The sequence below is a fragment of the Anolis carolinensis genome, chromosome 1 (assembly GCF_035594765.1).
Source record: "Anolis carolinensis isolate JA03-04 chromosome 1, rAnoCar3.1.pri, whole genome shotgun sequence".
NCBI classification, from domain to species: Eukaryota; Metazoa; Chordata; class Lepidosauria; order Squamata; family Dactyloidae; genus Anolis; species Anolis carolinensis.
In genome coordinates, this window is record NC_085841.1 from 257,697 (window position 1) to 270,978 (window position 13,282).

Consider the following 13,282-nt stretch of genomic DNA (forward strand, 5'->3'; position numbering starts at 1 on the left):
TGTGCTATGCTAATAATATATTGTATGTTCATTTGATTTGTAAGCTGCCCTGAGTCACCTTCAGGGTGAGAAGAGCGGGATATAAATGTAGTAAATAAATAAATAAAATAAATAGATCTACTGCTGGCGATTTGCCAGCTGTGTTACAGCCCACACCTGGTAGGCTGTTAAGAATTGTGGGTGTTGGGATGCAAAAAACCTTGGAGGGAGGGCCCAAGTTGGCCCAGGCCTGCTCTGCACTGTATTGCATGCGATGCCCGTGGTTCTGTTGGCGATGACACTGCCCTGACACCCACCGGGCCAGATGAATAAAACCTGTGCTACTTACTGCCTTCAGGCTCGGAGGAGTCCAGTCAAGGTTTCGAGCACCATGGAGGCCTGTTAAATTTTCTCCCTCGTGTGTGGAAAAAGGCCTATTTACCTTTTTGAAGCGGAAGGAAATCTTCTACATCAGGCATGGGCCAACTTGGGCCCTCCGGGTGTTTTGGACTACAACTCCCACAATTCCTAACCGCCTACCGGCGGTTAGGAATTGTGGGAGTTGTAGTCCAAAACACCCGGAGGGCCCAAGTTGGCCTATGCCTGCTCTGAGGCGCTTTCACTGTGAGGAAATCGAGCGGGAACGGCGAAGGGGCGTGGCCTCGACGACGGCAGGAGCGATTGGAGGACACGCCCCCTAGTTACAAGGTGCTGTCAACGCACTGCGCATGCGTGGAGTCGCCGACGCCCCTTTCTCCGAGCGAATGGCGGCGCCGTTGCGGCTTCTCCCAACTGCGCAGGCGCGCCGCTGTCGTCGTCATCCCTCACCATCCAATCCCCTTCGACGTGGGCGGGGAAATTAAAATCGTTGTGGAAAAGCTGGCGGAAGAAGCAGCGTTGTGACTGGTTCTTTCAACTGCGCAGGCGCGTCTTATCATCCAATCCCCTTCGACGTGTCAGAAAAGGAATATTGTGGAAAAGCAGCTGAGGGAAGCGTCTTTTCTCCCAACTGCGCAGGCGCGTCACTGTTGTCGTCATCGTGCCTTATCACCCAATCCCCTTCGAGATGGGCGGAGCCTCCTGTCAGAAAAAGAACATTGTGGAGAAGCAGTTTTTTAATTCTCGCAACTGCGCAGGCGCGCCGTTGTTGTCGTCACCGTGCCTTATCATCCAATCCCCTTCGACGTGGGCGGAGCCTCCTGTCAGAAAAAGAACATTGTGGAGAAGCAGTTTTTTAATTCTCGCAACTGCGCAGGCGCGCCGCTGTTGTCGTCCCCGTGCCTTATCATCCAATCCCCTTCGACGTGGGCGGAGCCTCCTGTCAGAAAAAGAACATTGTGGAGAAGCAGTTTTTTAATTCTCGCAACTGCGCAGGCGCGCCGCTGTTGTCGTCACCGTGCCTTATCATCCAATCCCCTTCGACGTGGGCGGAGCCTCCTGTCAGAAAAAGAACATTGTGGAGAAGCAGTTTTTTAATTCTCGCAACTGCGCAGGCGCGCCGCTGTTGTCGTCCCCGTGCCTTATCATCCAATCCCCTTCGACGTGGGCGGAGCCTCCTGTCAAAAAAAGAACATTGTGGAGAAGCAATCTTTCTTGGTTCTTCCAAATGCGCAGGCGCGCCGCTGTTGTCGTCATCGCGCCTTATCACCCAATCCCCTTCGACGTGGGCGGAGCCTCCTGTCAGAAAAAGAACATTGTGAAGAAGCAATCGTTCCTGGTTCTCCCAACTGCGCAGGCGCGCCGCTGTTGTCGTCACCGTGCCTTATCATCCAATCCCCTTCGCCTCCTGTCCAAGCAAGAAAATCACTTTTGGCCCCTCCTGCGGCCCGTCCTTTTTTTTTTTTCTTTTCGTTACTAGGGACTGTTGGCGGTCACGTGACAACTGCTGGATTTCCCAACATGGCGGCGGGAGGAGGAGAAGCAGCAACAGCAGCGGCGGCCGGAGCAGCGCGGGCCGTGAGGCGGAGCAGGGCTTGAAGCGGCGCGGAGGGATTCAGTCTTCCGTTCCTCGTTCTCCTCCTCGGTCGGTTCCCCTCTCCCGCGACGCCCTCCTTCCCCCGCGGGGCCCTCACGGCAGCCATGAGGGAGAAAGGCCGCAAGAAGAGGAAGGGCAGGACCTGGGCCGAGGCCGCCAGGACGGTAGGAAGGAAGGGAGGGAAGGGCAGGCCAGACGCGTGTCGTGCCTTCACACGGGACTGCTGCGCCCCCGACATGCTCCCCGCCCAGGGAGGAGCCAGGCAGGGCGGACGGGCCTTCTCCTTGAATCATAGAATGCTAGAGTTGGAAGAGACCTGGTGGGCCACCCAGTCTAACCCCATTCTGCCAAGGAGCAGGAGAATCACATTCAAAGCACCCCCGACGGATGGCCATCCAGCCTCTGCTTAAAAGCCTCCCAAGGAACCTCCCAGCATTTAATTGCCTTGAGCCATGACATGGTGTCAAGCTGCATTCATTGTACACTGTAGATCACTTCACTTCAGCTTATTTATTTATTTATTTATTTACAGCATTTATATTCCGCCCTTTTTTCTCACCCCGAAGGGGACTCAGGGCGGATCACATTACACATATAGGCAAACATTCAATGCCTTTTAACATAGAACAAAGACAAGACAAACACAGGCTCTGAGCGGGCCCGAACTCATGACCTCCAGGTCAGAGTGATTCATTGCAGCTGGTTGCAGCTGGCTTGCTCTCCAGCTTGCGCCACAGCCTGGGCCTTAATTAGTCGCTCTCCACCCGAATGCTCCGAGCGACTTACAATTTAAAATATCATTCCACAATATAAAAACATTCAACATAAAAACATTCAACAGTGACTACAGTAGAGTCTCACTTATCCAACGTAAACGGGCCAGCAGAACATTGGATAAGCGAATATGTTGGATAACAAGGAGGGATTAAGGAAAAGCCTATTAAACATCAAATTAGGTTATGATTTTACAAATTAAGCACCAAAACATCATGTTATACAACTAATTTGACAGAAAAATTAGTTCAATACGCAGTAATGTTATGTTGTAATTACTGTATTTACGAATTTAGCACCAAAATATCACGATATATTGAAAACATTGACTACAAAAATGGCTTGGATAATCCAGAAACTTGGATAAGCGAGGCTTGGATACGTGAGACTCTACTGTACCGAACAACACGCAAATAAAAATTTAAAAAGACATAAATAAAATGACATCCATTAATAAAACACAAGTTAAAATACAGCAATAACATTTTGAATCACATTCAAAACACCCCCAACAGGTGGCCAGCCAACCTCTGCTTCAAAGCCTCCCAAGGAACCTCCCAGCATTTCCTTGCCTACGACATGACATGGTGTCAATATAATAATAATAATAATAATAATTTTATTTTTGTACCCCACCTCCATGTCCCCATGGGGACTCGGGGCGGCTTACAAATACAGAACAAAAGTACAATAACATCAAGTACCAAACAACGCGCAAATAAAATTTTAAAAAGACATAAATAAAATAACATCCATTAATAAAACACAAGTTAAAATACAGCAATAGAATCATACAAATGAACTGGGCAAAAGTGCACTAAGTAAGACTTGTAAACATGGTGGAAGTTAAAGTGCTATAAGATCGCAGGGGAGAACCTTAAAAGGGGGAGGGGGAACCCTGAGGCTAGTGCGGGAAGTTTATCATACCAATGGGCGGTACTTATTTAAAAGCCTGAGTAAAGAGCCATGTTTTCAGGCTCTTCCTGAAGGCTTCCAGAGTGGAAGCTTGCCTAATTTCCCTGGGGAGTGTGTTCCAGAGCCGGGGGGCTACCATGGAGAAGGCCCTCTCCCTCGTCCAAGCTGCATTCATTGTACAGTGTAGATCAACTTACTTCTCCAAACGTGTCTCCCGCTACGACCCACCTCGAAATTTAAGATCTTCAGGCAAAGCCCTGCTGGCAGTCCCGCCAGCTTCACAGGTGCGGCTGGCAGGGACGAGAGACAGGGCCTTTTCAGTAGTGGCTCCCCGCCTATGGAATGCCCTCCCAAATGATGTCAGGCAGGCTCCCTTCCTTCTATCTTTCTGCAGGAAAGTTAAGACCTGGTTGTGGGACCAGGCCTTCGATCAATAACAGCAGGATCAATTGTTACCACCCTTAGAACTCAATGACTCAGTTTTCAGACTCGAAATGCGCCAATTGTATAATTTTATGAATGTTCAATGTACTAATTTTAATTCATTGAATTGTTTGTATTATTTTTATATTGTGTTTTATTGTAAGCCGCCCTGAGTCCCCTATGGGTGAGAAGGGCGGCATATAAGTACAGTAGAGTCTCACTTATCCAAGATAAACGGGCCGGCAGAACCTTGGATAAGCGAAAATCTTGGATAATAAGGAAGGATAAAGAAAAATGCCTATTAAACATAAAATTACATTATGATTTTACAAATTAAGCACCAGAACATCATGTTTTACAAGAAATTGACAGAAAAAGCAGTTCAATACACAGTAATGTTATGTAGTAATTACCTTGTTTACGAATTTAGTACAAAAACAATGACTACTAAAAGGCAGACTGCCTTGGATAATACAGAACCTTGGATAAGTGAGAGACTACTGTACTGTAATAAATAAATCATTGGTTCCCAACCTTTTTTTAAACCAAGGCCCACTTTCACCGGGGACCACTTTGACCAGGGACCACTCTCCAACATTAGTACCAAAAGAGTTACAAATCAGTTTTGGGTCCACTTTATTTATTTATTTATGTATTTATTAGCGACATTTATATCCCGCCCTTCTCACCCCGAAGGGGACTCAGGGCGGCTTACAAGTTATATATACATACAATACATTATATTATTAGTATAGCACAATATAAGCACTTTATAAGCATTATTTATTGTTATATTGTACTATACAACTATATTGCAATATTATTAGTAATATTACATGTATTATAAATATACAATATTTACAAATCAATTGTATACAAAATATACAATTATAATAGTGTATTATCATTATTATTACTTTGTATTACATTATAAAATTATTATCAATATTATATGTATATACATATATGTGAGCAGCCAGCTGCAGCCAGCTGAGACCAATTACTCTGACCAAGAGGTCATGAGTTGGAGGCCAGCTCGGAGCCTGCGTTTGTCTTTGTCTTTGTCCTATGTCAAAGCATTGAATGTTTGCCTTATATGTGTAATGTGATCCGCCCTGAGTCCCCTTCGGGGTGAGAAGGGCAGAATATAAATACTGTAAATAAAAAAATAAATAGTATAATATGAGTATTATATATTGTTATATTGCTAAAATTGATACAGGAGACAAGGTGGAAAGATGTTTTCCTGGCCCTGTCTTCTTCATTCATTAGATTCAGTTTGGTTGGGCCTTCTCAGCGGTGGCCCCCGTCTATGGAAAGCCCTCCCTAATGAGATCAGGCAGACTCTCTCTCTCTTGTTCTTTTGTAAAAAAACCTGAAAACTTGGTTATGGGACCAGGCTTTTGAGAGGTAGCTGCAGCACTAATAATTATGAACTCACGATAAAGAACTGATAGACTTGGACTATGGCTCGGAATGTGCCTTTGAATGTTTTAATACGGATGTCTTAACCTAATTAATTTAATGTATTGTTATTGTTGTAATGTAATTGTTTTTATATATTTTGTTCATATCTGGTTGTAAGCCGCCCTGAGTCCCCCTTCGAGGGTGAGAAGGGCAGGATAGAAATGCTGTAATAAAATAAGGAAATACATAAATAAATTTGGGGTGCTGATTCAGAAAATTGCATTGGATAGACCACATCACTTCTAGTTTCTGATACAGAACATATGCCATTCAGTAGTTGCCATCTGCTCGCCCACAGAAAACATTATTTAATAATCTAAAGCTGATGTGGTCTCTCCAATGCAATGGTCAGCTCTGCGGAAAGGAGCGGAAATAAAATAAATAAAGAGGAAGGAGGTTCGCAGACCGGATTTTCGTTCTCGTGGCCCACTGGTTGAGAACCACTGCTGTAGATGGATCCAGAGGAGGCTTCAGGAGTTGTTTTTTAGGAAAGGGAGAGCAATGCCAGTTTGATATAAGGCTGGGCCACTAAAGGGGGGCTGGGTTGGAAGGCTTGCTTTGGCTTTGCCAAATGCAAAACCTGCCGAACAGCTGCTTCCTATCCCATCTGCCCTTATGATAATAATAATAATAATACTAACTTTATACTTATATCCTGCCACCATCTCCCCGAAGGGACTCGGGGCAGCTTACATGGCGACCAGACCCAGTAAAACAGAATTAAAATACAGTAGAGTCTCACTTATCCAAGCTAAACGGGCCAGCAGAAGCTTGGATAAGCGAATATCTTGGATAATAAGGAGGGATTAAGGAAAAGCCTATTAAGCATCAAATTAGGTTATGATTTCACAAATTAAGCACCAAAACTTCATGTTATACAACAAATTTGACAGAAAAAGTAGTTCAATACGCAGTAATGTTATGTTGTAATTACTGTATTTACGAATTTAGCACCAAAATATCACGATATATTGAACACATTGATTACAAAAATGGCTTGGATTATCCAGAGGCTTGGATAAGCGAGGCTTGGATTAGTGAGACTCTACTGTATAGGTAAAAGGTAAAGGTTTCCCCTGACATTAAGTCCAGTCGTGACCGACACTCGGGTTGGTGCTCATCTCCATTTCCAAGCTGAAGTGCTGGCGTTGTCCATAGACACCTCCAAGGTCATGTGGCTGACATGACTGCATGGAGCGCCATTACCTTCCCGCCGGAGCGGCACCTATTGATCTACTCACATTTGCATGTTTTCGAACTGCTAGGTTGGCAGGAGCTGGGGGTATAAGCGGGCGCTCATTCCGCTCCTGGGATTTGAACCAGGGACCTTTTGGTCTGCAAGTTCAGCAGCTCAGTACTTTAACACACTGTGCCACCAGGGCCCCCGAATTAAAATATAGCACAATGAAATACATTGCATTATAATAAATTAAAACAGAAAAGCATAAACCATCAACAACCAACAACCAGTAGCCGGGCACAGTGGGCGTGTTCAGAGTTGAGCGGGTGGGGCAATACTACTGCAAGGGCTGGGCTGGCAGTAAAGTGCAAATGCCAAATATTAAGTTAGGGCTAGAAGGGCCAAGTCAGTTGATGAACTGATTGATCAAAGGCTGATTGGAACATCCAAATTTTCAGGTCTTTACGGAAGGTGGACAGGGTGGGCGCCAATCTAATCTCCCTTGGGCAGGAGTTCCAGAGCTGGGGAGCCACCACCGAGAAGGCCCTCTTCCTCGTCCCCACCAAGTGTGCTTGTGACGGAGGTGGGAGCGAGAGATGGGTCTCCCCAGCAGATCCTGAAGCTCACATAGGTTCATAGGGGAAGATGTGATCGCAAAGATAGGCTGGACCCGAATCATTTAGGGCTTTGTAGGTGATAACCTGCACCTTGAATGGGTACCTGTTGGATTATGGTTGTATGTGTATGAAATGTAAATCAAGTGTTTTCTGCTGTTAGGCAAGAGTGTGTGTTTCAGTAATGAAACAGTTAACAGCAGGCTAGTTTTGACTGACAGCCTGTTGTGATTGCTATGACCTATCAGGCATGATTTTCTGCCTTTGGAGGTCGGAACTTCCTTTGGACTGAGGAATGTGCTTCTTATCTCTCTGTGTGTTGAGCTGGTGCTTGCTGAGGTGAAGAGGCAATAGAGAATGCCAGTTCAGAACAATGGCTTTTGCTGTGCTTTGTAAATATGTATTATAGATATTGAAATAAATGTTTGGACTTTAGACTACAGGCTTTGCCAGGGTCCTGTGGTGTCATTTGGTTAGCACAAATAGCTTCACACTTTTGGGCACCTAGTCCTGGACTATACATAGGATGGAGTGAGGGAATCCACCACAGTTTCCCAGTTGTTCAACTGGTTGCACAGGCATTGGTGTGTTGCACAAGTGGTGGTTTGTCTAGAAGACAAGAAGAAGAAGAAGAAGAAGAAGAAGAAGAAGAAGAAGAAGAAGAAGAAGAAGTAGTAGTAGTAGTAGTAGTAGTAGTAGTAGTAGTAGTGTGTTATGGTGCTCCAGTAAAGTTCTGTTTTCTTCCACTAAAGTTATATTGGACTTAGGTTCTGGTAATTGCTTCCTCGTGCCAGTTCACAAGATGACCAAGGCCTTGATCAGGACTATGTTATGGTGTTAAAATGTGTGATTGTTAGCCAACTTGAGTCCCCACAGGGAGAAAGGTAGGGTGTAAATAAAATAAATAATAATAAGGATATGTCAACATCAGGAAAAGGTATGATGCTGAGGATGGATGGATTGAATGCGATGTAACACTGCTACCAGAGATCAACATTGTAGAATCATGGGAGTTGTAGCTTGGTTTGTGTCTTGCAGAGAAAAAAAGTAAATTCCTTCCCTTGATCATATTTATATCTCCAGGTATCTTGAAGAGAGATATTGCCCACCTAGTCAAAAAAAGATTTTGTAAAATGCTTCTGCATATGAAACCTTTACATGGTATTTTGTGTAAACAGCTACTGTTGTTAGTCTTAACTCCTCTATGCTTAAGTAAACTCTGGTTGTAGTATGTGATCACTTGCAGGAGGAAGATTTTCTGAAGTCTCTTTCATGCCTTAATGCCACAAACATATTTTTTCTCCCTTGGGAGAACTAATTGAGTTGTGGCCTGCTTTTTACTATCTTTATCAACAAGATCACAGACCATCATTAAGGGAATCCCACTGAGTAAGATATAAATGCTCCAAGGATTCTGGTTGTTCAGTAACCAGAATTACTGTTGTATTGTATTGTGAGTCTGCATTGCTCAATATCTTTCTGGAAGTATAATTCTTTCCATCATAGGAAAGTAACTTAATACCTTAGGAGACCACAACTGAAAAGTTCCCAAATCTGTGATGTTGGAGCATTCTCAAACATCAAGTTTTGGGAGAAATCTTGGGATCTGCAATAAGCTTTTGTCAAGTAGTGGCTGTACTTGGAAAGCAGAACACGTGTGGCAAATGTAATTGTAATGCAATCCCTCAGAGAGTTGTGTGTCGTGTCCAGGTACCATGGCAACTACAAGGGTAATGTCCTGTCTGCTCAGTAGGTTGTAAAATCACTGTGTGAAATAAGTTTAGTTGGATTAAGTATTGGTGCTGTCTTGCAAACTGATTCTTGAACAAAATGTGCTTGATAATTATGCATTCTCAGGAAGGGTGTGCTAACAGAGTAAAATGTGTGAGCTGCTTCAGAGAGAGGAAAAGACAAGTATTTTGGGGGTGCTGTTACAGTTGTTGGTGACAGATACAAAGCAGCAAAATATTCCTTGTTTAGTAACTTTTAAATTTTACAGTCAGTGGTGTCTAAATTTCATTTGTTGATTTATCCCAGGGGTCCCCAAACTAAGGCCCGTGGGCCGGATGTGGCCCTCCAAGGTAATTTACCTGCCCCCCGACCTCAGTTTTCTTCACTTCACTTCACTTTATTTCTTAATTAGTCACTCTCCACCAGAGTGCTCCGAGCGACTTACAATTTAAAATATCATTCCACAATATAAAAACATTCAACATAAAAGCATTCAACATAAAAACATTCAACAGTGACTATTTGGCAAATTAGACCTGATTTACTTAAATGCACAACCAAACAGCCAAGTCTTGAGCGCTTTTCCAAAAGGTCGCAACTCCGACATTGCTCTAACATATGGAGGCAATGAGTTCCTGGCGGATCAAACAAATGACAGTTTGGTTGTTTTAGACTTAGGCTTGCCCAAAGTCTGAAATGACTTTAAGGCACACAACAACAACAACAACCATCCTAATTAACTTGACTATCTCACTGGCCAAAAGCAGGCCCACACTTCCCATTGAAATCCTGATAGGCTTATGTTGGTTAAAATTGTTTTTATTTTTAAATGTTGTATTGTTCTTTCATTGTTATTGGGGTTTTTTGCACTACAAATAAGACATGTGCAGTGTGCATAGGAATTTGTTCATATTATTTTTTTCCAATTCGGCCCCTCAACGGTCTGAAGGATTGTGGACCTGTCTTCTACTCTAAAAGTTTGAGGACCCCTGATTTATCCTTTTCAGGAGCTTGGGTTGGCACTGCTAAATGATTTCTTTTGCATTAATTGAATTGATTTTGGCAAAATTATTTAGAATATTTTCATGTAGTGCTGGAGGATTTTTTGTTAGTGTCAGGAGCTACTTGAGAAATTGCAAATTGCTTCTGGTATGAGAGAATTGGCCATCTGCATTTCCCAGGGGATGCCCGGTTATTTGATGTTTTACCAGCCAATTGGAGGCTTCTCTCACGTCCCCACATGGGAAGCTAGAGCTGAGAGACAGGAGCTCACCCCACTCCCCATATTCGAACTACCAACCTTTCGGTCAGCAGTCCTGCCGGCTCAAGGGTTCAACCCATTGCGATACCAGTGTTGGTGTGGAGTGGATGTACCTGGCTCATCAAACAACTGACATTTTGGTTGTTGTGGTTCCTCTTGCTTTGCATAGAGAGCAAGAGACGTGGAAGAGGAATGGAAATGAACACAAGCAGTATTCCACAAACCAGTCTCAATGCTCAAAGTAATGGACCTGCTTTTTAATCATATTTTATCACAGTGTAGGATATTGTTTGAAACCGACTACCCAAAATCTTGTTATGTTTGGGAAAGTGTTTCCCCCACTTCATGGCAACTGATAGATAGGGTTCATTAGCTCAGACTAAGTGAGGGTGCTCTCTGATTTTGATTTCTGACTGCCCATTGCATGATAACCCTGTTTGCAACAGCCTTCATCTAAATAAAACCGTACCCAAGCAATTAGTTGTTTTGGGAAAATCAGGTCTAGAGAGGGTATTTTTTCTCATGTAGTGGCCAGGATGTGTCTCACTGCAAATTAGTTCCTGGAACTGACAAACTTCTGTTCCCAAAAGGTTTATTATAGGAGTTTTAATACATCTGGAGGTCTGGTTGTGCACCTGAGTCATTGTGATGACTCATGGGCCTTGTAGTCCTGCTCAGGACATTGTAATTCCTGATGAAGATGAAAACTTGGGTTTTTTACCTTCCCAGTCTGAACTGGATTCCTCTCAGCCAGATCTTTCCCAGGCAGATCTGGGAACCTTGCACCTGCAAGAAAGTTGTCTCCCAGAAGTATGTCAAACAAGCCCAGAGCCTACTTCTCCCGTATTCTTGCGCCGGGAGTTTTGTAAACAACAGAGAAGTTTAGATTCAGCTTCGCGCAGGAGTGCGAGGATTGCAGCTAAGAATGTGGCCAATTAAGACTGCTTCTCGTGAGAATCTTTGGGGAGTCTCACATCTGGCCTCAGAGTTAGCTTTCGGTTCTGATTCCCAGAGAACTGCTTCGGCGGGAAGCTAGACTCTATTTAGGTGTTTTACCCGCGTAGTAACTTCGCGGAGTCAATTCGTCAGCCTCCGGAGCGAGTTGTGTCTGGACAGCGCGCTCCGATTCAAGCCTCGTTCCTGCTCAAGCCTTGCCTTGTTTCCAGCCTCCGCTCCTGTTTCCCAGCCTTTGTTTACCTACGGATCTTGCCTTGTTTCCCAGGACTAACCCTTGCCTTGTTTCACGGATTTTACCAAGTTATTCCACGGACCTTGTTCTTGTTCCTCGTTACCTTGTTCCACGTTCAAGCCTTGTTTCAAGTATCAAGTTATTTCCTAGCCTCGCTCAAGTTTCATGGACTAAAGGACCTTGTCATCTCCCCTCACTTTGCTTGGCAAAGTGAGTGTTTCGGTTATTGGATTACAACTTTGGACCTTAATATTTCTTATTGGACATTGCTTTTTTGGACTAATTCTGACCTTTCCTGAAAGGTCTAATTCTGGACTATTTTCTACACTTGTTTTTATTAACTTTATATATTCCTACAATAAAGATATTAGATAGATTCTGGCCTCTGTGTATGGTTATTGGTGCTCTGCAGCCTGGGTCGTGACAGTCATCCTGGAAATCTGTGACAACAGAAGAAAAAAATTCAAAGGATTAGCTGGTTCGCTAAGCTGTGGGTGCATGTGTCACTTCTATTATGTTTCATTTTGTACGGTTGCATATATCCAGTATATCAGTGGATCCGAATCTGGGGCCTGGGGAGCCGAAGAAATGTTACGATCTTCTGCAGTGAAATCTGAATGAATGAATGAGTAAATGAATGTATGAAAACAAGCTGGGAGGGAAATAGAACAAAATCATATGGCATTTATAAGTTGGGAACAAAAAACGTGTTCCTTAGTGTTATTAGTGTTGATATGATTAGTTTAAACTTGTATGAAATCATTATAATCAAAATACTGTAATAAGAGTATGTGCATTAATGGTACAGTATTTAATTTAAATTTGAAGGACCTTCATGAGAAAATTGAAATAATTTTGATGTAGTGTCGTTATTATTTATGTATTTATTTACAGCATTTATATTCCGCCCTTCTCACCCCGAAGGGGACTCAGGGCGGATCACATTACACATATAGGCAAACATTCAATGCCTTTTAACATAGAACAAAGACAAACAAACATAGGCTCTGAGCCGGGCCTTGAACTCATGACCTCCTGGTCAGAGTGATTCATTGCAGTGATTGATTGCAGCTGCTCTCCAGCCTGCGCCACAGCCCGAGCCTTAAATTTTGAGTCAGTGCCTTAAATTAGTGCCTTAAATTTTGAGTCAAGTCTTGGAGGTTCGCAGCTACACAAAATGTATTTAAAAGGGGGTCCATGGTGAAGAGAAGATTGACAACCACCACAATATACAACAAAGCACACTTTTAGTAGAGCCAGAAGGCCAGGCTTTTAGCTTCAAATCTTTGCTTGGTTGTGAAATTGGACTAATCACCCCTTCTTTCCCCAATAGCTCTCTGCTCTGGAATTCTCACTTTTGAATCTAATTATTACCAAGGATGCAAATGACTCACAACACACTTGTGTTTTTTGGGTTCCTGTTTTGATTGTTCAGGCCTGTTGTTCTGTGCTGCAAAGTTGGCTTTGACTTAAGAAGGCTTCCAAGGCATCCTGTGGTTAAGGCCTCTGCTCCGGTCTTGTGTTTTGGGGCTCTCTTGATGGAGCCAGTCCGCCTGCCATGTGATTCTCCTGTTTCCCCATGGAATAGTATCATCTTCTCTAAGGAGTCATGCCATCTCTTGATACGCCGTTAAGTATGAAAGTCCCAGTAGAATCCCATTAAATTCTAGGGGAAATCCAGGTTTTATTTGCTCTCAATTACATGTATTTGTTTTTAGAACTCCTCTGTTTTCTCCTGCTCTGTCATTTCATTCATACCTTGCGTTTTCCCCAA

At 43.6% G+C, this 13,282-nt stretch overlaps 1 protein-coding gene across 2 annotated transcripts in view; it reads left to right on the forward strand.

Moving 5' to 3' along the window:
• Positions 1-1,678: 1,678 nt before the first annotated feature.
• The window catches only part of asxl2 (ASXL transcriptional regulator 2), a 93,125-nt gene continuing 81,521 nt past the window's right edge, over positions 1,679-13,282 (forward strand). The window contains exon 1 of one of the 2 annotated variants that reach the window (XM_062968813.1): positions 1,679-2,118. The gene's annotated coding sequence lies outside the window, so the exon portion shown is untranslated. The remainder of the gene's footprint in view (positions 2,119-13,282) is intronic. The other variant, XM_062968816.1, reaches the window with a different exon arrangement.